This window comes from Mercenaria mercenaria, chromosome 17 (genome assembly GCF_021730395.1).
Source record: "Mercenaria mercenaria strain notata chromosome 17, MADL_Memer_1, whole genome shotgun sequence".
NCBI lineage: Eukaryota > Metazoa > Mollusca > Bivalvia > Venerida > Veneridae > Mercenaria > Mercenaria mercenaria.
This window is the reverse complement of record NC_069377.1, coordinates 21,152,735-21,166,951: the sequence shown is the minus strand read 5'-3', so window position 1 is coordinate 21,166,951 and position 14,217 is coordinate 21,152,735.

The window sequence follows — 14,217 nt, the reverse complement described above, 5'->3', positions numbered from 1 at the left end:
CGCCTAGGCCTTCATACATCAAGATAACTTTCAAGTCTGAGTGCAATATAAATTTAGAACAAATAGAAGTAATTTATCATTGACAAAAATGCAAATCATGGTTGAAGAATTCTTTTGTAATTATCTTTGTAGATTTAAACTTTGATTGATACAAACTAAACAAATATTTACTGCAGAAAGTGACCTTAGTAGTTTGTTTACAAAAAGTACATCAATTAATAACTGCGTAGTGGGGTTGCATTCTGTAGTTACTGTAAAGTGCTTGCCTTTGTATGTAATAAAATTTATTGTACAAATGTGTAATTCCAGTGTAATATCTATATAACGAACAACACAACAACATTACCTGTATGAAGCTCAAATCACAAAAATGGCACAAGAGTGTCCAGTAGGAAGTTTGAATTAACATTAAATAACATCATTTGACATGGTGCAAAGAACTTTAAGTAAATAAAAAAATAATATATATTAGAATGAAATAAGGAAATACGTTTTAGAATGTAGTTATTTTTATGCCCCCGAAGGGAGGCATATAGTTTTTGAACCGTCTGTCTGTCCGTCAGTCTGTCAGTCTGTCCGCAATTTTCGTGTCCGGTCCATATCTTTGTCATCGATGGATGGGTTTTCAAATAACTTGGCATGAATGTGTACCACAGTAAGACGACGTGTCGCACGCAAGACCCAGGTCCGTAGCTCAAAGGTCAAGGTCACACTTAGACATTAAAGGATAGTGCATTGATGGGCGTGTCCGGTCCATATCTTTGTCATCGATGTTTGGATTTTCAAATAACTTGGCATTAACAATTTAATCATAAATGTAACATATTTGATCCTCAGTGTAACATTTGACTTTGATTTCCTTTAACTAACTCATTTTAAATGTTGATTAAATTCAACAAATTTTAAGTCAGTTACACTTCCTTTGTTTTAATCTGATAGTTCATTTGCAATATTTTTGTATAAGTGTTAAAGACATTTAGTGCTTGAAACTATGCATAAACAATATTTTTTAAAGTCTATGAACATTGAAATCAAACAGGACATGTTGTATCCTTAATCCAGCTTTTGCAACAGAAAATTATTTCATCATTCTTAAATTTATTAATACAAGGTAACTGTATATAGCATGTATGTTTATTGTTCTCTCTGTTGTTTATCATGTCTATGTTATAATATTCCTGTATGGAGAGTAAACGTACTGTAGTTAAGACTTTATACAACAAATGTATCAGATCTTTATATATTTGTAAAAATGATTCAGTTACGAATAAGTATATTATTTGCTCAAATAATCATCACACTTGAAAATTATGATACAGCCTGTGTTGGAGAAAAGAAGTTTTAGAAATCAAAAATACCCATTTTCTGGTGAGGATATGTTTGCTTTTTTGTTTCCTTGGTTACTGGTAAAATCTGGTAGAAATTGCACCATTTTGAAATATAAAATCTTTCTTTTTTAACCTACCTTAAAGCATTTTACCTCAGTTTTTCTTCATTAAATTTACATGATTGTTGTACTTTATCATACTTCTTTTTGTTTTAGTGTTTACTTTCTATTTAGTTTTATTGATAGTTTAGAGATTTTAATCCATATTGACAACACATGGTCTATAATGGATTATAGAAACAATAGTGTTTTGACTAGTTTTTCCTTTCTGAATGTCTTTTTTAAAACATTTTTCATATGATCCCCTTGTCAAATTCATTGCTGTCGGATCCTTTTTGAACTTAGTCATAAATTATCAGACTTTTAAAGCCCAGGTTTTACCCGAATTGAGTTTATCTTGTTGAAAAAAGATCAAATCACAACGATCATTCATAATTTTATTTGTGTGACAATGAACTTTATGTCAAATATATCAAGTACTGAACACACTCGAAATAACATAGATAACCGATATACTGCGGTCGTTTACATACATTAAGTTCAAATTGATTACAAGAAGCCCCAGTGCAACAGTTCTTTTAAAGTCATATGTAAGAAACAAAATCTTGTTCAAGTTTTCATCCATTAGGTTTATTTTTGAAAAATAACCTTAACTTTAATAAGAACTGGTTTGTAATGTTTATAGGCATCTCATATATCCAAAGAAAGTGGATAAAATGCGCAAACAATTTCCACGATATTTTCGAAGATTTAAATTCAAAGAATTGATATTTTACTGAATGTTGTATAAGTCAAAATTATTTAATATGTTTCAGAATTTTGAGGACAACTTCACTTGATATTTACCAGTTATGTATTAATTTTGGTCTAAGAATTTAAAGTGTTCTATGTATCACTACCCTGAATATCTGAAATTGTTTATTTAAAGATATCAAACTTCCCAGATTTTGAACTCTTATCGAATTTCGGTTGATGACATAAGGTTTGAGAGGTTTAATATGTTATCAGTTTGTATTCTGCCATTTATAATTTGAAATTACATTTATATCCAAAATTTGTTTGGAGTCTGTTTTTGTCTTTACTCAGTATTTGTTTAATCTGCTAGTTGAAAATTTTAAAATGCAACAAAGTTTGAATATTACTAAGGACCTTATTCCTTTTTCATTTTAATGCTCTATACAGTCATGTAGAACTATTGTTTCATGTGAGGTTTTCTTTAAGACTAGTTGATAAAAGTCTTCATTAACTGCCAGATATTTCTGCCATTGTTTTGATTAGAATTGTGTTTATTTTCAGTGTTATTGGTGACTCGACTGCGAGTTAAAATAAAGTTTTTCCACATAATGTGTATCTATGTAGCCAAAATGGAAGTAAAGTTTCTGTAATGTGTTAAGTTTGTATTTTGTATGTAAAACCTTATGCATATTTTTATACTGTTACGATTTCTGAAAGAAAATTATGAGAAAAAAGATGGAAGAAACTACGATAGGTTATTGTATATATAACATGCTGTTTTGTTTTACTAAAATATTATAGAAATCACTGTTATTTGGATAATTTTAATATAAAAGAAATATGTTAATGGCGTAACAAAAAATAAAAAACAACCAATAGATATTTGTCATGTTTGTTTATTCCATAGGGTTCCGTTGTTGTCTTGTATATGTCTTGTGTATTTCTAAAAATTGACAAACTTCTTCAACGGTGTCTCACTCATGACGTGTTTTAATCTAACTTGTGGAAAAGATGCAGAAATATACTAACCTAGGATCCATCCATGTCTAGATTAATGTTGATCTTTAAGTCTCACAAAAATCAACCGTTCTAGTTGATTTGATTTGATGTGGGATATTTACGTCGCACCAGCTTAGTCGAGGCTCAATGGCGCCAAACAGAACTTAATATTTTGGATTTGCATCACACTTAAATCGAAAAAATATTGTTGCTTGAATCACACAGTTTTGTAGATTTTTCACAGTGCACCAACACAGTGCGTACACCGGCATTGAATTATGAGGTAAAAAAATCAAAACTATAGTACTTGCTCGAATCACAGAGATACAGCAATAATCGGTGCTCAGACACAATAAGTCACCTCTTATGAACATGCAAGTGTTCCAACTATTTTCATACACAAGTTACAACATAATCACGTGGGACAGATTCATCAGGTGTCAAGATATGCCGAGGCGATTAAAGTGTTAGGACAACTTCCGTATTTTATTAGGAGTTCTTCAAGATGCTCCTCTTGATATTATTAAAAACACAGACGTAAAGCAGGATAGAACCCCAAATGCCAGCTTTATGGCTCCTCCGTGTGATTCAATGGACTCTAGTATGTTGACGAGATGAAATGGTGTTTTGCGCGAGGACGTGTGTGATTTCAGTTGCACGCAACTGGTACTAAAATTCAATATTTCCGTTTTAAAATATTCCTTTCCTTTTATAGATCAAACTGACATTTTCGTAATAGTTATCTGAGTTTGATTTATTTGAAGGCAGAAGTGTGCCAATATACTGTCTATAAAGTCAGACAAGTTTATCTAGGTTATCATTTACAACCAAGTAAACTTTATAGTAGATTCGACCGAGAAACGTCACGTACTCAGCACGTGAATGCTATTCGGTACATACATCTGTCAAATTTATCAATTCGTAGCTCAAAGCTCAGTATGACCTCCGGCATCTGCGCTTTCTTTGGTCGACTTCCCAAACTACTCGAAAAATCTTGAGCAAACTTGGTCTGATGTATCCTCACATAGTTCCACTCAAAAAAAAAAAACAACACGGGGGTAATCAGAGCTAAACTAAAGAGAGAAAAAAGTTTTTCATGGTTTGTCACCAAACTTGGTGTTTTTAATCATTACATTTTCCTCTTCACTCTCCGCCGTTTGTTCCAACGGTTCCCCTCCACGGTGAATATCGGACGAGAGACAAAAAGTTAAACGACTTCTTCCCTTGTACCTTTCCGTTAATGATGTAAATATTGTTATATTAACAACCTTGATTAATCTTTACCAAACTTTGTCTGTAGTATCTACAGATAAGTTTGTTTAAATTATTCCTTTCCACCGGACTGAAAGTAAAACGAACGTTTTAGTTTCTTTTGTGAAATTTCACTTTCAGAGGCTCATAAGATGCGTAAATATTTAAATATATATATAGGAAGAGACAAAAATGTTGTGTATACACAGACAAACAGATGACGGAAATACAAGATGTTCATTTACACAGACAGAAAATAAAATGGAACATCTGGGATAGCAAAACCTTTTCAAACAGAAACAAAGGATTACAAACTTTGACACAGAACAAGGTATGATATCTGCTAACAAACTGTTGGGGGAAAAAAACCTACTTTTGTCGAGAATTTTTGGAGGAAAAAAAAAACCGTCAAAAATATATTTCCATTACTCTGAAAGCCATATTCTTTGGTTTGAAACTGCTTTTAGATTTCATATAAAATAATATAATTTATTTCTTTAAAATAATTTCATTTATTTCTGGAGAAATAAGTTTGTTAGTTGCTAAGGAATCGGGATTAATCGGCCTTGACACAACTGTTCTATTGTTCTCTGCGGGTTAATAACCAAAATGAATACCTACATACCATACCTGCGCACGTGCACAGGTATCATACCATACACGAGCACGTGAAAAGAATGTAAGATGAGTTCAAACTGTAATGTTTATTTAATGCCATGTTATTGTCAGTAAGTATTGACCTGACACTCAAGAATATTCCGTATATTTTCCGTAAATTGATTCTCGGTGTCTGAAGTTAAATAGCGATATAAATATTGCGTACATATTTCTTTATAATTTTCATAATGTCACATGTGCAAACAGCTGTGCCGACAAGACGTTTAGCTGCTAAACTGCATTTTTGGTTCAACTGCTGCGTACTGACCATTTCCCCCAAAATTTTATCGGTAGAAATATTGCCATATTTATCGGATCAAACATTATGGTCTATAAACGTTATGGAAAATGTTGAATAAAACATATTTAAAAGTATCTTAGATAAAGACAAAGTATCTCTCACCAGCGTTTCCTGAAAATGAATACTAGATCTACAAGAGAAAACAGTCAGATTTCGTGAAATATGTTACACAGATGTTGTAAAGAGTAAAAGTAACATCAATAACAACATTACATTGAATTTAAAAGAAATGGTCTGAGGTGATTTTGACCTCGTGGTATCGTGCGTGGCAGTCAGATAGCTACCACTATGCCACCGTGCCATTGGTTATTTATATTGGTTATTTTAGGATACAAATATTTCGTAAAATAATGGAAACCTCCGAAAATACTGGTGAAGATGGTCAATACTTATGGAAAATAGACAATACCTGCGTCAAGTAGCATTTACAAATGTATACTTCTTTTTAAAATATTGTATATTTTGACCTTTGAATCACGATCGTCATGTTTTTATCTACAAGCTACATTCACGGCTCAGTACTTAACAGGGAGGAGTAGAAGAAGAAGATAATCATTTTAATTATTGTTGTTAGATGATGATGATGATGATGATAACGACCACGACCACGACGAAACCGTAAATGCAGAGTCAGAAACTAAGTTTATCATGAAAAATGTTTTATAAACATGCAACCGAAGTGTGAAGTTGTGCAATGCATTTACATTGGCGAATTAGCAGAACTTTCATAAACTTTTTTAATATCATTTTACGTATTTCAATTTACCTGCTGAAGTTAACTTGAGTAATTCCCAATAAAATTTATTTTCTGACTGGGAGAAGGAAAGACTTATAAATAAATGAATAAATAAATAAAAACTAACAAATTAAAATGACGTTGTGTAAGTCAGTTACTTACCTCTTAGATCGGTGTCCATGAAATGAATTACCCGCGCTCGTGCGGTAACACCTCGAGCGTGTTACCGCACGAGCGAGGGTATTTTCATTTCATGAACACCTCCTACTCTGTTAGTAACCTACACCTATCATTCAGTTGAACTGGTTCTCGTTTTATCAATACAGTACTGATATGCATGTTCAGCGAGCCGAGAACACAGCCAATTGTTCAATATAAAAGCAAAAAGCCCTTGCAGATTTCTCACATTGCATCTGAAAGGGCGAATAGACCGTTATTATAACTGAACTGACTGACAGATTTCCCACTTTTCTTCTACACGTCGTTCGGTAAAGATAAACTTACCCTCCCGCCACACCCCTATAGTTGCTAATGTAATAATTTAATGGTTAACTTAGTTTTTGGTGAAAGACCTGACATTCTGGAGAAATCTGTATCAGATTTGCTGCTTTTTGTATTATACTTTCAGGGTACAGATTTCTTATATGGCGTTTATTGAAGATGTCAGTGAGCTGGTAGTGCAACACTGTGAAGTCTCCGATATCCCAATTATAATCATACTCAAAGAAGTTACGAATGAATGTTCTGTGATAGAAGCCAAGTCGAAGGAACTTCAAAGTACCGTAGATACTTCTTGGAAATGAACTTTTGGATCGTTCCCGATTTATGGAATTCAGGTGTATTGTGTTCATAAATAACAGCATTCGTTGGAATGTTTTAACTGGAACTGTGTGCTTTTTTAGGATATCGGTAATTAAATTAATGTTTAAGACATTCTCTTTAAAAAGAATATATAGGAAAAGAAATTACATGAACTTGTGTATTACATTAGCTTAATTATTTTCATTTATATCTTAGCTTCTATATATATGATAAAGCTCACTGACAGTTATTTCTGTGATAAGTAACTTTTATAAATCTGTAATTATACCTTAAATGTTAGGATTGTCGCTCATATAATGTTGAATAGGGGATCAGGCGAGATATCGAGTTAATTAGATTGCTAAACGATAACCGGTTGGGGTGTTTTTTCATTGTTTTGTGGCGATTTATACGGTAGACGCCGAACTAGAGATACATCTATGCGTTTGATGTGATGAATTTTATTCGGAACCGTTCAGTGTAATTAGCGTTGTCGTCTTTCAGTTATGGACACGGTCCGCTCAGTTTTATGAAACTATGTATGCCTTTATCGGGGACTATCACAAAGACATTGTTGTCTTAAACAGTACACCAAAGGTTGTTCATTGCAAAAGATGCACTTTACTATTTAAGGTTGGTTGACCTGAAGTTGCTTCGGGTCACTAGGATTTCGTCCTTAAAGTACTGGCGAATCCTAGATTGCATTGCGTTGCGTTGCTTGCTTGTGAAGTGGTTGTAGTGCACCACTGTAGGCTCTGGTGATGCCTAGGTTGCTTCGCCTTTTGCGTAGTGAAGCTTTTGTAGTGAATAACTACAGTATTAGTGAAGCATAATTATGTTGTGTTGCGTTTTTTGCTAAGTGAAAACACTTCGTCTGTGGTGCATCACTGGCGATGCCTAGATTGTTTTGCGAAAAGAAGTGTCTGTAATGCATCACAATGGTACTGGCGAGGCCCTGGTTGCATTCCGTTGTCTGTCCGTTGTCTGTAATGCTTCACTATAAAGTTTGTGATGTTGCGTTGCGTCTTGCAAGGTGAAGTGTTTAGAGTGCATCAGTTGGTGTTTTGTGTGGTGGGCCCAGTCAATCCGTTTTTTAGTTTTACTAGCTGAAGCATTGGGCTGTCTCATAAATATTTAACGCGTGCCGTTTTCGTGGACAATAATGCCAATTTTGTCGTTCTTGTTTTTTAGCACAGACATATATTAAACAGCTTTTTAGCACTGAGTGTTTGGCGGTAGCCCTTGACTTGCTTCGTGGCATCGTTTTTGGTGCGGAGCCGTGGTTAGGTGAGGTCTACTGTCATACATTCGGGTGTGGTCCGTGTGCTGGGTGCCGTCTGCGGTTTTTAGGGGTCATCGCATCGCGTGTTGTCTCATGCTTGCGCCCGGTCTCCTCTCGCTTGAAGATAGAGCGGCCAAAAACATGCCAACTTAACTTTTCAATGTTTTCTCAGATCTGTTGATGCATTTACCTTAGCAGATGTAGAATATATTAATTTAGAAATAAAGAATTTTAAGTCATTTGTTCGTCATAATGTGTTATATGATCTTAAAATATTTAACAGTGTTACAATGAGGTAAATAAAAGACATAGAATGGTACATGTTCTGATCTTATTTCGAGTAATATGAAATAATTTCATAATAAGGTTTGTGTATATGTCATAACATAACACTTTTTTCATTATTAAGGAAGAGCAGCATTTCTATCAACGTCTAAATATCAGACGATGTTGAAGAAGAGTACCAGATTGATTTTTAAAGCTATAGTGTCAATTTTGACTGCACTACGTTATACTGATAATTTCAGTATATGAACAGTAATCTATACTTTATACATAGGTGTAAGAGCAGGGAGGTGGGGGAGGGGAGCACCATCTTTTGAGTATATATATGTTTATATATTTCTTTCTTATTTATAAGACCATACTGATAATTATATCCTAAAAGCTCACTAGAATTCATTTGGCTGTTCAAATATTCAAAACCATCTGCAGTAATATTTCCTACAAGGATCTTGCACCCTAATAAAGATTTCTACTTAAAATACCCTTTTTTCCAAGTTGTGTTGACATTATATAACTTAAACCTAAAGTAACAGACAGCCATAATTTTCAGTTTTGAAATACCCGTAGAATTCTGGATTTGGCATGCACAAATTGCACAATATTTTCGGGGGAGGACCCGTGTGCCCCCTTCATACAGAAATAATACAACACTTTCTCAAATTACATAGACCAAAAATGTTAATATGATGACGTATTTCATTATATCTTTTTGTTGTTTTTCCAACAATCTAAAAACGAATTCTTTATATTAATAGATACTTAAAAGCAGGCAAAGACTGTACATTTTCAGACACACAATTTCAGTTTTCATTTCATTATCACATGTATACAGTATAAAACATATCTGTATAAACTATAGTACACCGCGGACATATATCAGATCACTAGGTTATGCTGCTGTCAAGGATCGCGAGGTCGATAGTTCGATCCCCGGGCGGGGCGTGTGTTCTCCGTGACGATTTGATAAAAGACATTGTGTCTGAAATCATTCGTCCTCCACCTCTGATTCATGTGGGGAAGTTGGCAGTTACTTGCGGAGAACAACTTTGCACTGATACAGAATCCAGGAACACTGGTTAGGTAAACTGCCCGCCGTTACATAACTGAAAAATTGTTGAAAAACGTCATTAAACCCACAACAAACAAACTGGAACAATCAGGCGGGTGATCGAACTTGGCCGAGATATTGTGACCATAAACATTGTGACCATATTTAGTGAACATCGGATATAGAAAGCGGATAAGTTTAGCGGACTCGGCTCTCCTGTCCGCCGCAGGTGATCACATGATACGCCCCATTTCACATGATTGTTCCAGAGGAAGTGAAGTTATGACCCTTTAGTTACTGAAACATGAGAAAATTGACAGTGTCCGCTCTCTAACTTGGGCAGTTCTTTTTCAATTTTCACAAAAAGGGCTAGAATGTTTATGGGCATAGTATCAGGGCCAAGTTCGATAATCAGGTGCGTAATCTATGTTGCTCTTGGGTTATGTCCCTTGAATAAGCTATATTTGGCAAATTGACAACTAGTCTCCGCCCTTTGTAGTAAGGAAGTGGTTACGCGGAAAATAGTTCCTCTGTTTGATGGTGAATATTGGTGAATGTTTGAGTAAAAGACCTGCAATGAATGGCATAATTGAATAGAGGAGATATGAAATACACAACATGTAGTAGGTACATGTACAATGTGACAGAATGAGAATGTCAGAATATGCATAACATGACTTTTTGCCTGTTTGCAGCCATCTAGAGAGTATTCCTCATACGCATGTGATTTGGTTCAAAATGGTGGAAAAATAGCAGGTCAACCCCATGTTTATTGTGGCTGGAATTTTTTCTCTTGAATAGTCAGTCTGTTGAGTGCAGGTATTTTAGGGGGTTTGGAATGCATGCAAAATTGTCTATATAGAATATATAGTAAAAATAACTGTGGTCTCAGGCCATAATTAGAGTATTTTTAAGGTGAAAAGTAATTTTCTGTGACAAGCGTAATTTGTAACAGTTTGCCATTCTTGTTTTTTTTAAGCTAAAACATATGTCGTTGAGCGGGCGGATAGGCAGTGTCCGCTAAATAACTTAAGTTTGTGCCTATACTAGTAGGCATTGTAGAGAAATCAAGGTTTGGACCATGCTCAATGTAAACATTACTTAGTTATGCTGTGGCTTGAAAGTCAACCGTAGCGCTGAGGGCTTAAAGGATTGGTCTATGGTACGTTTAAATGTGTTGCCTATATATTAATTGCTGTAATACAAATCAAATTACATGCACTTTAAGTATGAATATATTCAGTTGTTATTCATCACACTTTTTATGAAGTTTATCAAAAAGGGCAAAGAAAATCTTTTTGTAAGACATGGACGAATTGTACCTATTGGCAATACTCGTCTAGGATTTTCTCTAATATAAGTAGATTTACCTCCCTTGGACTGAGGACAACTTTTGATGCTGTCAATAAGCAGTCAGTATTTTATTTAGCTATCAAAAAATGAAATGCAGTAGAATGTCAAGGTCATTAAAGTTTTCTACACAACTTTAACAATAAACAAATTATCAATCCTTTGTTAATATATAAGGATATATCATGAACGAATTAAATTCAAAGTTAATGATATTGGATTCTACGAAGTATCGACAAAAAGGTCATATATTTTCGAGAAGTTACATTAAAATATATCGCTAAATATCATAATAAAACATATATAGTGCTAAAAAGTTCATTTCGTCACCTTAGCGCAAAAAGTGAATAATTCCTTTAAGTCAATGCAGTTATCCACTTCTTGCGTTGGGGTGACGATTTGTAATCAAAGCAATAAAGCAAAAATGTTCAGATTTTATAACAGAATAGTCGATGAAAAATTCTAAACATAAACTGTTCAAAACACTTCTTTCAAAAATTTTAAAGGAGCGAAGTCCATGGAGTTAATAAAAAGATACCTAACTGTAAATGGTGCTTGACATGACATACATTCAGGCTGATCTTCTTTTCTTGACAGTATTATCTTAGAAATATGGTCAACACATCTACTAGTATTACTGAGCTTAGTGTTCATGGTTTAGGGGGAGTGTGAGGAGATTTAGTTGAATGCCCCCCTCCCCCTCAACACACACACACACACACACACACACACACACACACATCTGCAGGTCCGTCTCAAAACTACACAGCTATTTGACTCATACTTTTCGAATACCCGTATGTCGGCTTAATCATGATCACATTGAAGAGCATATATCATCTTTGCAAAAGAATCAGGCTTTTACACTTTCAGATGAGTTAAAGAGATAGATCATTTAAAAACGACCAATATTTAACATGATATATTGATCCTCAGTTCTAACAGCGAAACATATTAAGAATGTTAAACAGTAGGAAGCATAAAACTTACATAAAGCAACTGCTTTTATTAATGGATAAGTTCATATTAAGAAAGAAAAAATTGTTTTGATCTGCAAGAATTGTAATTTGCGTTTTCCATAAACATTTAAATGTTGATCAGGAAATTGAATTTGCGCAAAGAACGGGGAAAAGTTTTTGCTTAGGCACTATGTGGTTTTATTTTCATGAAAGTTATAATTTGCGGTAACACAAATACTTGATATTACATATTTTTCAACAACAAAAGCATGTTCTATCAACTTAGCTTGGATCAGACCTGAACCAGTTACATATAAAAGGGGTTATATTATGCTTCCTGTTATTTAATTTTTGATGTTTCTGACACAGGAATTAAGGATCAATAGATCATGTATAATATTAGCCATTTTAATATATGGTACCACTTAAATTCATCTTATAGAATCGCTAAAGCAAAATCTTGTTTCTTTCGCAAGAATACTATAAGCGCTTCAGCGCGATCCTGATAGAGCTGAAATAGGCTGAAATAGGTATGCGAAAAATAACGAGACGGACCTTTACATCTGTTGATAAATGTTCGAACCGGTTGTAGCGATTATTGATGTATTAGGTCCCTTCCACACACCCGTTTCAGAACTTTCGCTACCGCAAAAATTTATATCAATAATCATCCTAATAAAACGAGGAGTAATTCAGGTATTAATGTATTTTCATCGAGAAATATAAAATCTATGTATTCTTAAGTAGGAAAAGTCGAATTCTACGGAATTGCTGTCGTCTGAAGTCCTCAAATCCGTCACCAGCAGGATATTCTTAACGCAGTTTAGTTTAGTATAAGTAATGAAATAGTTAATTGAAAGAGACATTATATAGGTTTCTATATATCCGGTGACAATTAACCACAAACTTAAAACGAAAAGGTGACAGGTCGCAGACTCAATAAATAGGTGGATCTTCTGTCTGGCCTGTTTCGTTCGGCTCTTAATTAATGATGTTTCAGTGCTGATGGTTCGTTTGGTTTTCTTTTAAAGTTTGACTTTTTATTCACATAATCGTTTCTGTCTTTTGTTACCATAACGTATGTAACGTATGTTAGAAATTCATATCACCGGAACAGTTTCTTGTTACGAAATAATGTAATTGCCCTTTTTTGACGTTGCCTTTATTTATAAATACATTTGTTCCATACGCATCAGTTAATACCTTACAAACGCACCTTACATTCTTTAATGCGATTTGTTTCGCATTAATTTTCTGTATAAATCCAAGTTCAGGCAACAATTGGATACCGGCGGATCGTACCTGCTATAATAATGGTTGCATACCTTTAACTACTTGTCCCATTTGTTTGTATCGCGCCAGACTGGGTCCTTGTACTGTATGTTCGGTTCGCACTGATGATTATTGTGCTGTGACAGTCGCACAGTAATGTTTGAGACATGGTTTTAACCAAATTGTCGTGGCTAAACAGTATTAGTTTCAAGGTTTGAAGCATCGGCTTGGGATCATTTAAAAAAAAAGAGTTTATGTTTTGAACCTTGGTACGTTTTGGAAGGACGGGTCTTTCATTCTTGCGGCGTATGCTCACATTTGTACAGATCGCGTGGTTCTTCAAATATGGGTCTTCAGACATAGTATTAAAATGCATACGATACGACTTGTAGGTCGTTATTGAATGTCATTGTTTGAGAGGAATTTCACCCAAAGGGCAAGTTAAGTGTACCAGTTGTAGTAGGAGGTTAATCAGAATATCTTTGCTTTTATGCTATTACTTTGGATTGAAACATTTTGAGTGATTTGTCTGATGCTTAGAACTGTTCAACCTATAATATCAATCCTTTGGAAAATCATTGGTACAGGACCTAATAAGGCAATGTAGCCTGTGGAAACATTCAAATTGCTCGAGATACCATGTTGATTAAAGGTGCTCAATCACATTTAAGTAACACTTATTTAAGGAACAAAAGAATCCATTGCATGGAGTTTGATCCTCATTAGAAATGTATGGAGTATTGTTGGGTTTTGTAGTAAAATATTGTAAATATCCTCTTTGATATTATTAAAGTATTTAAAAAGATGAGCATTTCTTTAGATTTTAGTATGTTTTTAGCTTTAAATTTACGTTTGTTAGGTAGCATAATATTTCAACAATCTGAAACAAAAGATGAGCTTTAATATTGCATGTAGCTTCGTTATTCATTTATTTCTAATCTATCTTAGTTGTACAACTAAGACAGGCAAAGGGAGGTAATAATAGTCAAATTTTCACAAATATAATACAAAAGTTCTAATATCAGCATCATTTCCTAGGCGAAGTATGTTTATAAAATTTATACTACTGTTGTTTGACCAAAACCTGATTAATCACCATAAAGAAACCACTTCGGTTCCTTCCTGTACTGTTAAAGAACAAACTATGTTGTATT